This window comes from Pseudopodoces humilis, chromosome 7 (genome assembly GCF_049639895.1).
Source record: "Pseudopodoces humilis isolate 2021_Gansu_Grassland_sample_001 chromosome 7, ASM4963989v1, whole genome shotgun sequence".
NCBI lineage: Eukaryota > Metazoa > Chordata > Aves > Passeriformes > Paridae > Pseudopodoces > Pseudopodoces humilis.
The window spans coordinates 28,365,569-28,379,369 of NC_142206.1; positions in this window are offsets into that span (position 1 = coordinate 28,365,569).

The following is a 13,801-nucleotide window of genomic DNA, read 5'->3' on the forward strand; positions in this document are numbered from 1 at the left end:
ACAGGCCACTAGAGTGCAATTACACATTCACATGCCACAGCAGTCGATACGCTTGCTCCCTAAGGACAGGCTCCACAGCCCAACATGTTCACAGCTTTGTTGACCCCAGGGCCAAGCAGCTGCGTGCCTGTGCAACCCAGGCTCCCAGGGGCTCTGGGGTGAGCTGATCCCAGCTCCCAGCCTCAGCCACAGCTGTTACCACTGCCCTCACTACAGGGAGCTGGCAGCAAGCAGCTGGGGAAGCATCTCTCCCAAATCTCCAACCATCCAGGACTCTGGGGAAGGACTTAGCTTCTCCTATTTGCTCAGTCTCCTGCAAAGTCAGGCATTAAGATGCATGGACCACTTTCTCATTACAATTTCTAGCTGTGGGAATGTTACTCACCAGTTGTTCATCTCCTCTCAGGACTTCAGTGCTAGAGGTTGTCACAAAAAAAAGGATTATGTGCTGTTTGCAGTGCCTTACTAATGCTCCCAGGAGACTCTATGCTCTGCTCTTTGTAGTTACTAAGTGATGAAACAGTTATGGGCATCTAGAAATAACTATTAATGCTGTTACAGACTTTTGAAATGAAGCTGGGGAACAATGAGTGGTGTTTGTACTGTCATTTTAAGGTGATCTCTGAAATCATGTGGTTTTAGTTGGATTGAACTTAAAATTTGCATTCTTTGCTCTCAGAGTCATGAGGACAGACTACATAATGTGAATTCAGAAAACTCATACACAGAAATTAAATGCAGATGATTCCCCTCCCTTTTTAAAGTCTCTCCTTTCTTTTTTTTTCTTTTTATTTTTTTTAATGATTGTATTTGCCTCTGCTGAAACCTATGTTCACTGGATTATTCCCCTAAATGTCAGAAGGCTAAACTGTCTACCTAGTAAGCTGGAAATGGATGCAAGGGCCATAACTGCTGGCAGAAAGGTAAATCAGTGTGACACTAGTAGTTTGTGGTCAGGATGCAGTACTTGCATAGTAAAAGAGAGGATGCAAAAAGGGTCCCCCTTTGATAAGTGCTAGGATCTTGGAACTAATGAAAAAGTGTTCTTAAACATGAAAAGCTGAGATTTGAGTTCAATTTCTGTTTGATTCTCCTCAATGTTTTTTCTGGAAAGCTATTTTCCAGTCTTTAGCTCCAACATCTCTGGTTGCTTTTTCCTGCATTATATGCTTGTTCATATGATTTCTTTTTCATATGACTGTCTTCCTTCAGCTGTCTGCTAGCTGCAAAGCTGCTGAACATGGTTCTCCCATCCCCATGCACAGTGCAGGCTCATATGCATCTCATAAAGTGATACTGGGAGCTTGCAGCATTCAGTTTGGGCAATTACAGAAAGGACAGAATGAGATGGAGCAGATAGGTCTAAGGTGTATTTACACATATTTATAAATGTCTAAGGGAATCCCTTTGACCAGCCAATGATCAAGGGGCAGAAAAGCACCAAGAGACAGCTCTGTGTATGGAAATATGGTATAGTCTTTGAGCACAAAGGTTAAACAGACAGTGCTGATCCTTCCTGACCAACAGAAAAACAAAGAGCTCAACAAAAAATATCTTTGTTCTGGCAGCTGTATCCATTCCTTCATTAGAAACAAGGATCTATCAGGAAAGGGAACTAGGAGAAGCTTTGAGACACATGTAACTCTGCAGAATTAAAACAACTGTCCCCCGCCCAATAGCACAAAAGTCACCTTCCAAGGCCAGAGAGGTTTAATGATGTTATTGTACATTCTCACTGCAAATGACTAATGTATGTAATATCATGTCCAGCGGTCTCTAGCAGATTGCCATCCATCCATCCATCCATCCATCCATCCATCCATCCATCCATCCATCCATCCATCCATCCATCCATCCATCCTTTGTGTAGTGAAAGGCCATTTGAAAACCTGTAAATTCTATACCTGCAAGACATGCACTAGACACACCTTACGCAGGAATGTAAAGCCTGGGCTGTAATACCGAGTCCATATATATGTGCTGCTTAACCCCAGCTGGCAACTAAACCACACACAGCCAATGGATCTCCCCCCTGATGGGATGGGGGAGAGAACCAGAAAGGTGAAAATGAGAAAATGGATGTGTTGAAATAAAAGCAGTTTAATAGAGAACACAAAAGCTGTTGGTGTAAGCAAAGCAAAAGAAGGAATTGTTTCACTACTTCCCATGGGCAGGCAGGTGCTCAGCCATCCCCAGGAAAGCAGGGCTCCATCATCTGTAATGGTTTCTTGGGAAGACAAATGCATCACTCTGAATGTGCCCCCTGCCTCCTTCTTCCTACAGCTTTACATGCTGCATATCTTGTGGGCTGTGCCTGTGGCCAGTTGGGGTCAGCTCTCCCAGCAGTGTGCCCTCCCAGACTCTTGTTTCTGAAGCCACCGGCTGGCAGGGTGGTACAAGAAGCAGAAAAGGCCTTGGCTTTGTGAGAGCACTGCACAGCAGTGACCAAAACATCCCTGTATTTCCGACACTGTTTCCAGGACAAATCCAAAACATGGACTCATACTAGCAACTATGAAGAAAATTAACTATACCCCAGCCAAAAGCAGCATAACATGTAAGGAGCAAAGTGAGGAGTGCTGAGATTAGCTCCATAGCAAGGCCTTGTAAGACAAGTGGAGGAGTGAGGAACATTCTCTCACCTTGAGCCAGCCCTGCTAACCAGCAGTGAGAGACAGAGACAGGCGAGCAGGGAAACCACGGCACCCTCACATCCTCCTGCACGTGACCTCCACAGCACCGACAGCACCTCATGCTGAAGGTACAGGAAGATTAGTAAGCAATGTGGTTTAGTAAGCAATGCTGAATTGGCACTGTGAGCACTCCCACCTGGGTGCTTCTTGTAGCAGTTCATGGTATTTCTGTCCTTGCAAGCCCTCCCTCCATGTGCCTGTCTGGAACAGATCAGCTTCTCCTGTGGGTTTCACAGGAAGCTGGATGTGGAAAACTCTTTGCTGGGTATACTGAACCTCAAGTTACTGCTACTAGGCCAAAGCATTCTTTTTTCTTTTTGGTGGAAAAATCCATTGGAGAAAGCCTGGAAAACTGTGTGGTTTCTGCAATAGCTTTCTGTCTCACAATTTTGAACCTTTCTCCCTCACTCCTGGGGCTCACAAGCCAGGTTTTCAGTGGAATGGGGTTGCCACGAGTTCTGCTTCTGGCCACTGCCTTTTTGGAGAATCATTTTATGAGGAAAAATAAGGTGGTATTAATTTGAAGCAGATTCCCAGCTGGTGTCCACAAACAGGAGCCTATAGTTAGGTCCCCAGTCACCACAGCTCTTTGATTCGCTGGATGCCTTGTGCTGCCCAGTGGGGGTAGGAAAAGGAAGGAGAACTGCAGGAAAGTGGCTGAAGTCCAGGTCTCAGAGACTTAAAAATTCCTCATCTCAAATTGTGCCTAGCAATTTTGTATCAATTCAGAGTTTAGACCCTTCCTGTTGAGTGTTATTTTTCCACAATGCTGAAAAAAATGAGTGGCTACAGAAGTGTCAGGCAGGTTTTCAGTTTTGTGGGATATTTTTTTCCCTTTACCTATTTTAAAAACAGCAGTCACCAGAATAAATGGCTAATTCAGTCTTTAGAAATATCTATATATCCCCTGATAGATTTTTCTGGGAATCTTGTGCTATTTGGATAGGCAAACAGCTGCAGTGTTGTACTATTAGTCCTGACATGTATATAGCCATACAGACACCCACCATGTACCACAAAATGTTTCTTTCTCATGACAAAGAGGACTGAGATTGAGGCCAAAAGGTTTTGTTTTGTTGCTATGTAATGTCCTGATGTATCCACAGCAGCTGAATGCAGCCTAGGTCTCCACATCTCAGGAAGGATGTAGCAGAGTTAGAGAGGGGCAACTAGAACAGCTGAGTGGATGGAGAAGCTGACTTAAAGAGACTAAAAAGGCTTGTGTTCCTCTCTTTGGAGAGAAAATCAAGGTTGAATGTCATCAAGGCCTATAAAACTGTAGACAGCTTCTCTTATAGTAAAGAATTTCTTCCTGATATCTAATCTAAATCTATACTCTTTCAGTTTAAAGCCATTTCCCCTTGTCCTAAAGCAAGCCCTTGTAAAAAGTCCGTCTCCAAGTCTCTTGTAGCCCAAGTTAGGTACTGGAAGGTGCTATAAGGTCTTCCCAGAACCTTCTTTTTTCCAGGATGAGCAACCTCAGCTCTCAGCCTGTCTTCACAAAAGACGTGCTCCAGCTCCATGGCCATCCTCTGGATCAGCTCCAACAGGTCCATGTCCTCATGACCCTTCTGGGGGGCCCAGAGCTGGACCACTTACTCCAAGTGGGGAGTCATGAGAGTGGAGCAGATGGAGAGAATTGCCTCTGTTGACCTGCTGACACTTCTTCTCAAACAGCACAGGATATGGTTGTCTTTAACTTGGCTGGCACATTACCAGTTGAGCTTCTTGTTGACCAACATCCTCAAATCCTTCTCCTCAGGGCTGCTCTCAATACATTCTCTTCCCAGCCTGTATTTGTTCATGTTTTAATGCCAGTACCCTTAAGGCTTTTAAACTTCCACCTCATAAAAATTTGCTTTCTTTTCCAGTAAAAAACTACAAGAATAGATTTTAGCAGATGCCTCAGCTAGTCTCTGTTCTTAATAAATATTAAATTAATTAAAAATCAAAGTTCTTACAGTCAGGGAAAGAAGTAAGTGATGTAGGTTACTGAGTGAAAAGAGATCCTTCAACAGTCAGACCTCAGCTGAAATCCTGCTATTACACAAGGTAGGCTCTGTTGAAAGGTCTCAGAGGAGCACACATAATTCTCAACACAAAAACATGCTTCCAGCAAACAAATTAGAGCCCCTGTGCTGTTCTTGCTGGGCAGAAAGGGAAATAAGTATAACTCCTTTGGGGGTATTGGTGAGAAAAGATAAAAAAAGAACACCAAAGCAGATGCCTTTGGAGAGACTTTTAAACCAAAACAATGATCTCTATGTAGGTGTAAAATGAAAACCAGGAAAAAGTGAATCAGGAGGCCCATGGGCCCATTGCTCTGCTCTTAAAGTAGTACCCAACTATATGCACTGTATAGTCTGCTGTCTGCATGGATTGACACATCTACACTCTGTATATTTATTAGAGTTTACTGCATTATTTCTAATCATATTGTCAGCAAAAATCTGGGTTCTAAGTTGCTTTCATTCACTTGAGACGCCCCCCTGACTTGGGAGGGTACAAGCTGACCTTACCAAATTCATGCTTCAGGGCAGGAGCTTGTCATTGCTACTTGTCTACAAAATATCATTCTTTGTTGTTGTCATGGTATTTTACCAGTTGCACAAGTAATTAGCTCCCTGTAGACATGGTATTGCCAACCCCAGCAATCTTTAATGGCTTAATTAACAGTCTTAGGACGAGATGCATGGTGTTCTTTGCTGTCTGAGCTATTATGTTTTGCTTTCACTCATGTCCACATTCAAACAAACTTGGAAACGAGCAATCAAAAAAAATAAAGGCCAGACATTAAATGTATTGTTTCCAAGTCATATTCTGTGGGAGGTTTAATGGAAACAGAGGGAAATGTAAACGTTTGGATCCAAATCAGAAAGAAGGATTGATCAGCATATCCTCTGTCTTACAAAGGCACATTGCTTTCAAAAATATGGACTGCATTCAGTCCTTCATTGCTACCTGTCCCTTCCTAGATCGTAAACAACTGCATGTTTAGTAAAGCTTTACTGTGACATATCTATATGTTTTTTCTGTTATAGAGACTGCAAAATAGTCCCCTAGAACTATTTTTAGCTTGCTACCCTCATGTTCCTTACAAGGAGAATAAAACATGGCCACTTCCTTCAGAAACAAATCAAAACAAAGAAAGTGGGGGGGAAAACCCAAACTGTGAGTCATGCATACCCTTGCCTTCCTGACAGCATTGAATCCAGTGTTACACACTATTGCCTTAATGAGGGCTAAAAGCAGTTAATCTATCTTTGCATTAGGTAGCATGGTATTGAATTGCTGGCCAGCATATTCCCAGCCCAGCAGAGAATCAGTTGCAGAAAATATGAATAGACACCTCACCTCCTTCATAAGATCAGATATCTGCTGTCTATTCCAGAAAATTCATCTTTGTCTGCTGTAAAGTACACATCACCTGTATCCCACTCAGGAGCAGTAAACATTTACTCATTGTGAGGAAGAGGATGGCCTCTAGCAGATTAATTGCTCTGACTCTCCTCCCCCTAAAGTAGAACAGAGTTTCCCATTTTTTTCTGGATATGCTTTTTCAGTACTTCACCCAAACCCTTGGCAGAGAGACAAATGCCCTAGACACTCCTTAAAACCCAAGACCAAACTCCTCAGTTTATTTAGTATTTTTGTAGGCTTGTGTTAAATAAATACAGTACTTTACACACCTATGTTTCTAAGGAATTCACTCAGTGTTTTTGTTTTAAACGATTTTGCTTAATTTCCTCCTTTTTTGTTTTGTCAAGCAAGTTACGTAACCCAAACCTTTCATGAAGATATTTCTGTTCTTGCCTTCTGCATTTTTGCATCACCCTCCCAGTGGCTGTAGTTTGAGTTACTTATGCTCACATTGCTGACCTCGAGTGAGCCTGGCACACACATGACAGCAGAAATGCTGTACAATCCACACCTACCCTGAGCTCATTTCGTGCACAAATCCCAGACATGTGCTGTGGGAGAACATGCTTATCCTTTCTGGGTGCTTGGCAGAGAATCCTGGGAAAGCTGTGGAGGACCACAGGTGGTCTAAGGCATTAGCCTGCAGCTACCCTACGAAGCAGTGTATGTAGGATGTCCGCTTGACCATCTCAGCCGAGAGATCCAAACTGCAGCAAGGCTTTGTGTACAGATGGCAGCTAAAGTAGGGCAACACCTGTGCTCTAGCTCAAGTTAACATTGCAAAGAGAAACACTTTTGAAGTAATAGATAAAGGAAGTTTGAGAAGCCATATGGTCAAATGATGACAAAGGAACTGGGTAGTAGCATTTGGATTATCCATCATCAGCCCCAAGTGGGATGCGGCTTGGTGAGTTACAGGAGAGCGTCCACATGGCTTACTTTAGTGTTCTGCAGAATGGTGCTGTCATGTTTGCTTGTCTTGCAAAGTAATTAGGGAAGGCTAATACAGCAATGCAGGATTTGTAAACCTTTTGGAAACCTTTGAATGGTAGGTGCACTCTGACACATGTAACATTTGTTTCCTGTTCTCAGTATTGCCAGATCATATACATGGGTAACCTCAAGTGATGGTGCTTTCTTTTCAATGACAAATGTCAGTTCCACTTCATCAGTTCAGGATGCTGGCTTCACCTCTAACACAAATCCTCTTCCTAGCCCACTCACTCGAGGATGGCAGGCAGGCTCCAACATGGGAGATTAAACAACCCTTTCCCTCTGGTCCCTCACACCAGCACAGCCATGGAGTTGATTGCCTAACCAGTAGGAATCTGAGTGATGGAACACACCCAAGGACACCACTCTTCCAGCAGCACATGAGATCTGAAGGAGATCTGCCTGGTTTTACAGGCAGCCTCAGGGGCTGGGGTAATGCTTATCCCTACCTTACTCCCTTATGCACTCCTATAAGACTTGTTTTGCTACCGGCTTGTCTTTGCTACTTGCCCTTTTATTTTCATGCTTGTTTGTAACCACAAACTCCTGGGGAGCTGAACTGTAGCCTCTGAGCTTCAAGGGATTCAGCAGAGCAGTTAATACAGGTCAGAAATGGTCACTGGTGCAGCAAGCCAGGTCCCTTCCTGGCAGAAGGCACCAGCCTGCCATGCACAGTGCGGAGAGCTGGCTCTGCCAAGGGAGCACATCGTGCCCCTGTAGGCAGTGCAAGGATGCCTCATACATCTCCATACAAGGTACCTGCTGCAAAGTCCAATAGCAGTATGTTTTTTTGCCAGTGATATGAAATATTGCTACATAGCAAGCAGAAAAGTTGCTAAGGATAATTTCTGTGCCTTAAAAAGATACAAGGATATCAGCATATGCTATAGGAAAATATTAAACAAAGAGACTCTTGGGTGTGTAGGATAAGATTCAGTTCCCCTGGTTAGTCAGCATATACCTCTGCTGCCTGTCAGTGTATCTCAGCATTTGTCAGGAATGTCAGTGCAGACATTCCTCTCCTCCAGACAAAGAAACAGAGACGGCTACCAAAACAGTTGTGGGAAAAGAGACTTTTTTTTAAAAGTACTGCTTTTAGGTCTGAGGACCAGAGGACAGTGTTCAGAAGATTCTGTCCAAAGGGTGGTTGGTTTCTGTGAGGTTTCTGTGATGGATTTCCCCAGGATCACTCTTGGCAGAGAGGGCACAACCCATGGCACTAGTAGTGCTGCTTCTTGAGTGGCTCAACTTTAAAATCTTAAGGACAGTGTAACAACTACCAGTGTTAGATGACAAATGAAGAATTCAAGCACCAACTGGGGCTTCTATGCCATGGACAACGACAACTAGAAGTAAGCAAGCTTCTTATGAAGTTCTGAATGTTAAAATCCTCTTATAAAAGCAAATAGGCTTCAGAGAAAGCCCAAGGGCATATTTCAGAGCACTTTGGATTTTAGCCTGTTTCAGTCTCTACTGTCAACTATCCATCTGTCCTGCTAATGTGCTTCATTATGCAGCTAGGTAATGAGTCTAGAGCTCCTTTACTGGTGGGATTATAATTGCAAGAGGACAGTGAGACAAACTTGTTACGTGGGTCACAGTGGGAAAGGTCCGTAGAGGGGGTTTCTCATTTTTTATTCAAACACAGTCAGAGTACATATCATTCCAGTGAAGTTATCCCCATTAATAAGAAATACGGTCCTTTTCCTTGCCATGGGGAAGCTAAACTCTGGTTCAAAGGACTTGCCACAGGGACTGTCAGAGGTGATGTTTCACTGACATGAAGTGGCGTCTCTGGATCTGGTCGTGCAGCCTCAACAAAGTGTGGGAACAAGTGAACTGACCAGGACAAGAGGAACACACCTTTTCTATTATGTTTCCCCTGCACATTAAAAGGCAAAGATTTCAGATACAGAGGTCAGAAATGCTCCAACTCCAGCAGTAATAACTTGCCTTTTCTTCATGCCTGGAAACGACTCAGCTGGCACAGCTGGCTTCTTATCTTCTTATGGTGTAGCCACCATGGACAGGATACAACAGGATCAGGCTTTGGCCAAGCATCTGCTGCTCTGCAGCTCCCCTCACCTTTCTCTGCTCCCCTTACTACCTGAAGAGTTCCCTGAATGTCCCACTTAGCTGGGTCAACCTTCCCTAGGCTGTTTTGTGAGTATCCCCTTTTGCAAAGGAGTGACAGCAGAAGACACTGTTGACCTCTACATACTTTACAACAGGTAGAAACTGATCCTTGTAGTCCTTTATGGCTTAAAAAGCTATTGTGCTTTTCAGTTAATTCCTTGATTTTAGCTGCCTGAGTCATTGATAAGCTGACTGGTTTGATTTTAATAGCTTTTATTTTGGATTCCTTGGAATAGCATTGCCCAGTGGTAGGCAGTTTACCATCTAAATGGGCTAAATATAGAAGAGTTGTTAAATCTTACAGTCATGGTGGAGAAAGAGGGTTTGTTTTATTTTGATGAGTGGTCTAAATATTATCGTATCAGATTTTGGCATTTCAAACACAGAAAAGGCTTCCTTTGAACTCCACCTACCTCCTGTGAAGTGGCACTTCTGATTTATGTGGCCAAGGCATCATCCTCTATAGATTTGTAATAAGGTTTGGATTTGACCTACTGTGAAATCACAATGTCAGAGTAAGTTGACTGTTTTCAAGTGCATGTCTCATTTAAGTGTTTACCGTAGTTTAAAAATAAGAGCTAAGCTGATATTTTAGTAATTTTACATTTCTCTTTGATTACAAGCTTCTTGTGATTATAAAAGTCAGCGGTAACATAGTCGTGGCAGCACAATTATGCAAAGCTGGTGTAGCCAAAAATTATAAATAAAATTTTAAAAATGAAAGGATTGTACACATGGTCTATTTCTGGAAGCAACCACAAATAATGGAAGCTGAAAACAATCAGCAACCTCTACAACAGAAATCAGAGTCTTTGGGAGAGGCATGCAAATAGTGAGACTTTCAAAATGAAAAGTTATTCAGAAAAGAGCTTGATCCCAGTACATTTCTCCAGGGCACAGGCAGGTTGACCCCACAGGCAGCTCAGGTCTCCTGACAGTCAGCAGTTCTCCAGTTTCAAGGTAAGAGGTTCTTTCTCTTACACAGTGGTACTTAAATAGAATTGAGTTTCCTCTAAGCTTTATGCTTGATAGAGCGAAAGAATGTCCTAATTGTTGAAAGACTGGCTACTGGCCATAGTAACTATAAAAAAATTTAAAGAGTCTGAATTATAAGAGTAGAAAAAATAAGTGTATACTCAGGCTGACTATAGTGCTACCAAACAGACCGTGTTAGCTGGGGCTCTGCCTTTAAATATCAGCTTGTAGCCAGCACCATCAAAGAAATAACACTTTGAGAGAGCCCAGTTCTTCAGCAGGACTACTCTGATGGGGAAATGTTGGAGAACAATGCTCAGATAGAAATAAAAGGCCAAACTGCCTCATGTACTCTTCATAAGCCCTTTGAATTTAGTTATCTCCTCATCCTTTGAACACAATAAATCTTATGTCTAATGGCAATCACTTTTCAGGTGGATAATGAGTATCAAACACCTAGGACATGTTGAATGGTGATGCAGGCACCCACATACCCTGCACCCAGAAAGTCCTGTCACCCATTCACCCCGGCTTGTGAAGCCTCAGAAACCAGAGACAAGTTGTTGACATCCCTAGGAGGCACTTCACATACAGCAGCATCTCGGCTTTGCCAGTATCGTGGAGGGCTTAGGAGTCCCCACCCAGCAAGGCAGCAGCTCCCACACACACTCACACAACCCCTTTTACAATTACTGTGCAAGATATTTCTCACCTGGATGGGGCTTTGAAAGGGTTCTAACAAATGTCCCAAAGCTTTGGTAACCCTTGCACATTAAGGGAGAATGATCTACACCTGGGACTCTAAACTTCAGATCTCCTTTTACATTTTCAGGCTACTGTTCATAGGAAGAGTGAATGACACACACTCCCATGCTCCAGTCATTTCCCCCTCAGCTGAGGTTGTTTTTTGTCCTAAGCTAGAACCAGAATCAGCAAACCTGTCGAGGCAGGTTCTACCATCATTTCCTTAACCCATTCAAGCAGAGTTTATTCCTACTGTAGACAAACCTCTTTAGACCTGCGCTCTCGGACAAAGGACGAAGTTCCTCAGTGCCAGCACTGCTGAGGTCCAACCTGCCACAGATTTACATCCTGCACCCTTTCACCTTCCCTGCCATTTCCCGAGTGTCCTGTGCCTGAACCCTCTGGTCTTTTCCACACCTGAGTGCCTGTGAGGCCGGGCTGGCTGGGAGCCGCCTGCAGCCCAGCCTGGCCCAGCTGCTCCAGCCTCCCTGCCGGCAGCAAACTCCTGTGTGTGCCTCTCTCCTGCCCACATGCCAGCACTGGGAGCTATCCTTCACAGCTCTGAGACCTCTGCTCCCTCTCAAATTTGTTTTAAATTAGCATTTATTGAATGTAAAAGCTAAGAGTGCTTGCATGTCAGGGGTAGGGAGGGTAGGGCTGCAGAGACGTAGTTGTGTAAGCATAATTCACTTTGGAACATAGGCTAAAAATAATAAGGCTACATCATCACATTCTTTCACAATGCTTCAGAAGAACTGGAGTAGTGCTTGCAGCTGCAACAAATCCCTATTAAAACCAAAGGGAAGTAGGTGAGGATGGAAAAGTGACCTCTGTGTGCTGCTTGCTCTGCCAGGCAGCAGCAGATCAAGGATGCTGGAGCCTGTCACCCCATCCCACTCCGCACATCCCTGCTTGAACGTTGTTGGCAGTACAGGTGCTGAGCAAAATCCTCACCTCTCTGCCCTGGGTGAGCACGCAGAGACCTTACTAAAACCTCCTTTCAGCTGAAGGGCTCCCCTGCCTCCTAAACAGGTTTTTGAAGACAGCTCATCAGCAGATATGAAGCCAGGTGTTAATCTGTGTTTCCCCCAAGCAAGCTGGCTAATTAGCTAAGTTCACAGGCTGGTTCTCTGGGAGCTCTGCTTGAATTTCTATGAAGGAGGATCATTCAGGATAGGAAAGACTGTAGGAATGTCATGACTGGTCAGACTAAAGCTTTGTTAAAATTTAGGATAACTGAATACAAAATCATGTGCTAATTCACCCCCTGACATTTCAAACGCTGCTGCCCTAAGATGGCTATCCCTGTTATTGCTAACTTTTAGTATTTTGTGATTGAGGACCCATTGATGATGGAGGTGGCTGACACCTACATGGAAGGCTCCTGCTGCAGACAGCTGACACACTGGGGATAAGGTAGGAAGAAGAGAAAAATACAGATATGAATGAGGCTGCAACAAACTGCTGAGACTGTGCTGGCTGCACAGCAAGCAGTGGTCTCAGCACCCCAGGAGCTGAATCACTGTGGAACATTGTGTAGCAGGGTGTAGATACAGGCTAAGTAACATGTTCCTCAGCAGAGCCTGCAGAAAGAGAAGGGAGATGCTTTGCCCATGGAGACCTGGCACGGCCTCATGGGAGAAACCACTTAGCTGGATATAAATCCAGAGGTCAAGGGCTAATGGCTCTGTGGGCAGTTTGGAGGTGCAAGTCCAGCTCTCAGTCAGTGAGTGATGAACAGGAGAAAAAGGTCTTGTGTGTCTGTATCCATTTTCTGACCCTTCCCATGTGTGGATCTGCCCTTGCAGTGTAGAAAGGGATGGGAGCAGGGCTTTGGTTGAGCAGCTCCAGCACCAGCCGTGGCACTTTTGCTCCAGGATTTTGTTTTCCCTGTTGAACATTTCCTGTACCTAATGTGGGTAGACAATTTTAAGACAGGTTACAGCTAATTCCTTTCCTGAAGCTATGTTTTTCTCTGGAGACTCTTCTCTGGTCTCATCCCCTCCAGCGGTAAGGGACGCTGCTGCAGTAGAGGCATTTATGTCCCTCATTTATATCCATGTCCTGGGGGTGTCGTTATGGCAGGTTGGTTGGTGCAAAGGAATTGAGCACCACGCTTGGGTGTCTGTGCTGCATGGGACATGAAGGAGAACAGGACAGATGCTTTCTGGTAAAAAGGGAAAGAAAAGGCTGACAACTCATGTGGTGCAGCGCTGTGAGGGCTGCAATAAAAAGAGGAATCAACATTTCTTTTTGACAGAGCCACGTTCCAATGGCTTTAAAGTCAAGAAAAAGCCACATTGACGCTGCAGTAGAAAATAGTGAGCGTATACTTTTATTACCTCATTAACACTCTCTCCCCTCCTCCCCAGGATCGTTTGGCTCCAAGACTGGCAGCAGGGTACAATAATGTTCCCAGCAGAAACAGCTGGTATGGAGACGGGATATTGTTCTGAAATGGCCCGAGAGGCGTCCTCAGCAGGTGGCATTTATCAGCTGTACGCAAACTCTGCGCTTCCGAGAGGTGCTCTAAGGAAGGGTACATATCCAAAAAAAATAAAAGCAAAGCGCAGCTAAGCAAAGGGAGGATTTGTAGCTGAAACCCCATTTTTGGTATAGATGGAAGGGGAGGGAGTAATAAACAGCCCTGTTAAGCTAGTCTGTTGGCTTTAAATCAAGGTAATGAGGCATGTGGGTGCTTTGACAAGGAGCCAGAAACTGCATTTTGCCACCAATTTGACTTCTACCTTTTTTGTCTCCCTTAATCTGACAGTAAATTCCTCGCAGTCCACTAAGCATATCAAAATGGGGCTCAGGCTAGGTCTAATGCCTTTTAAAGT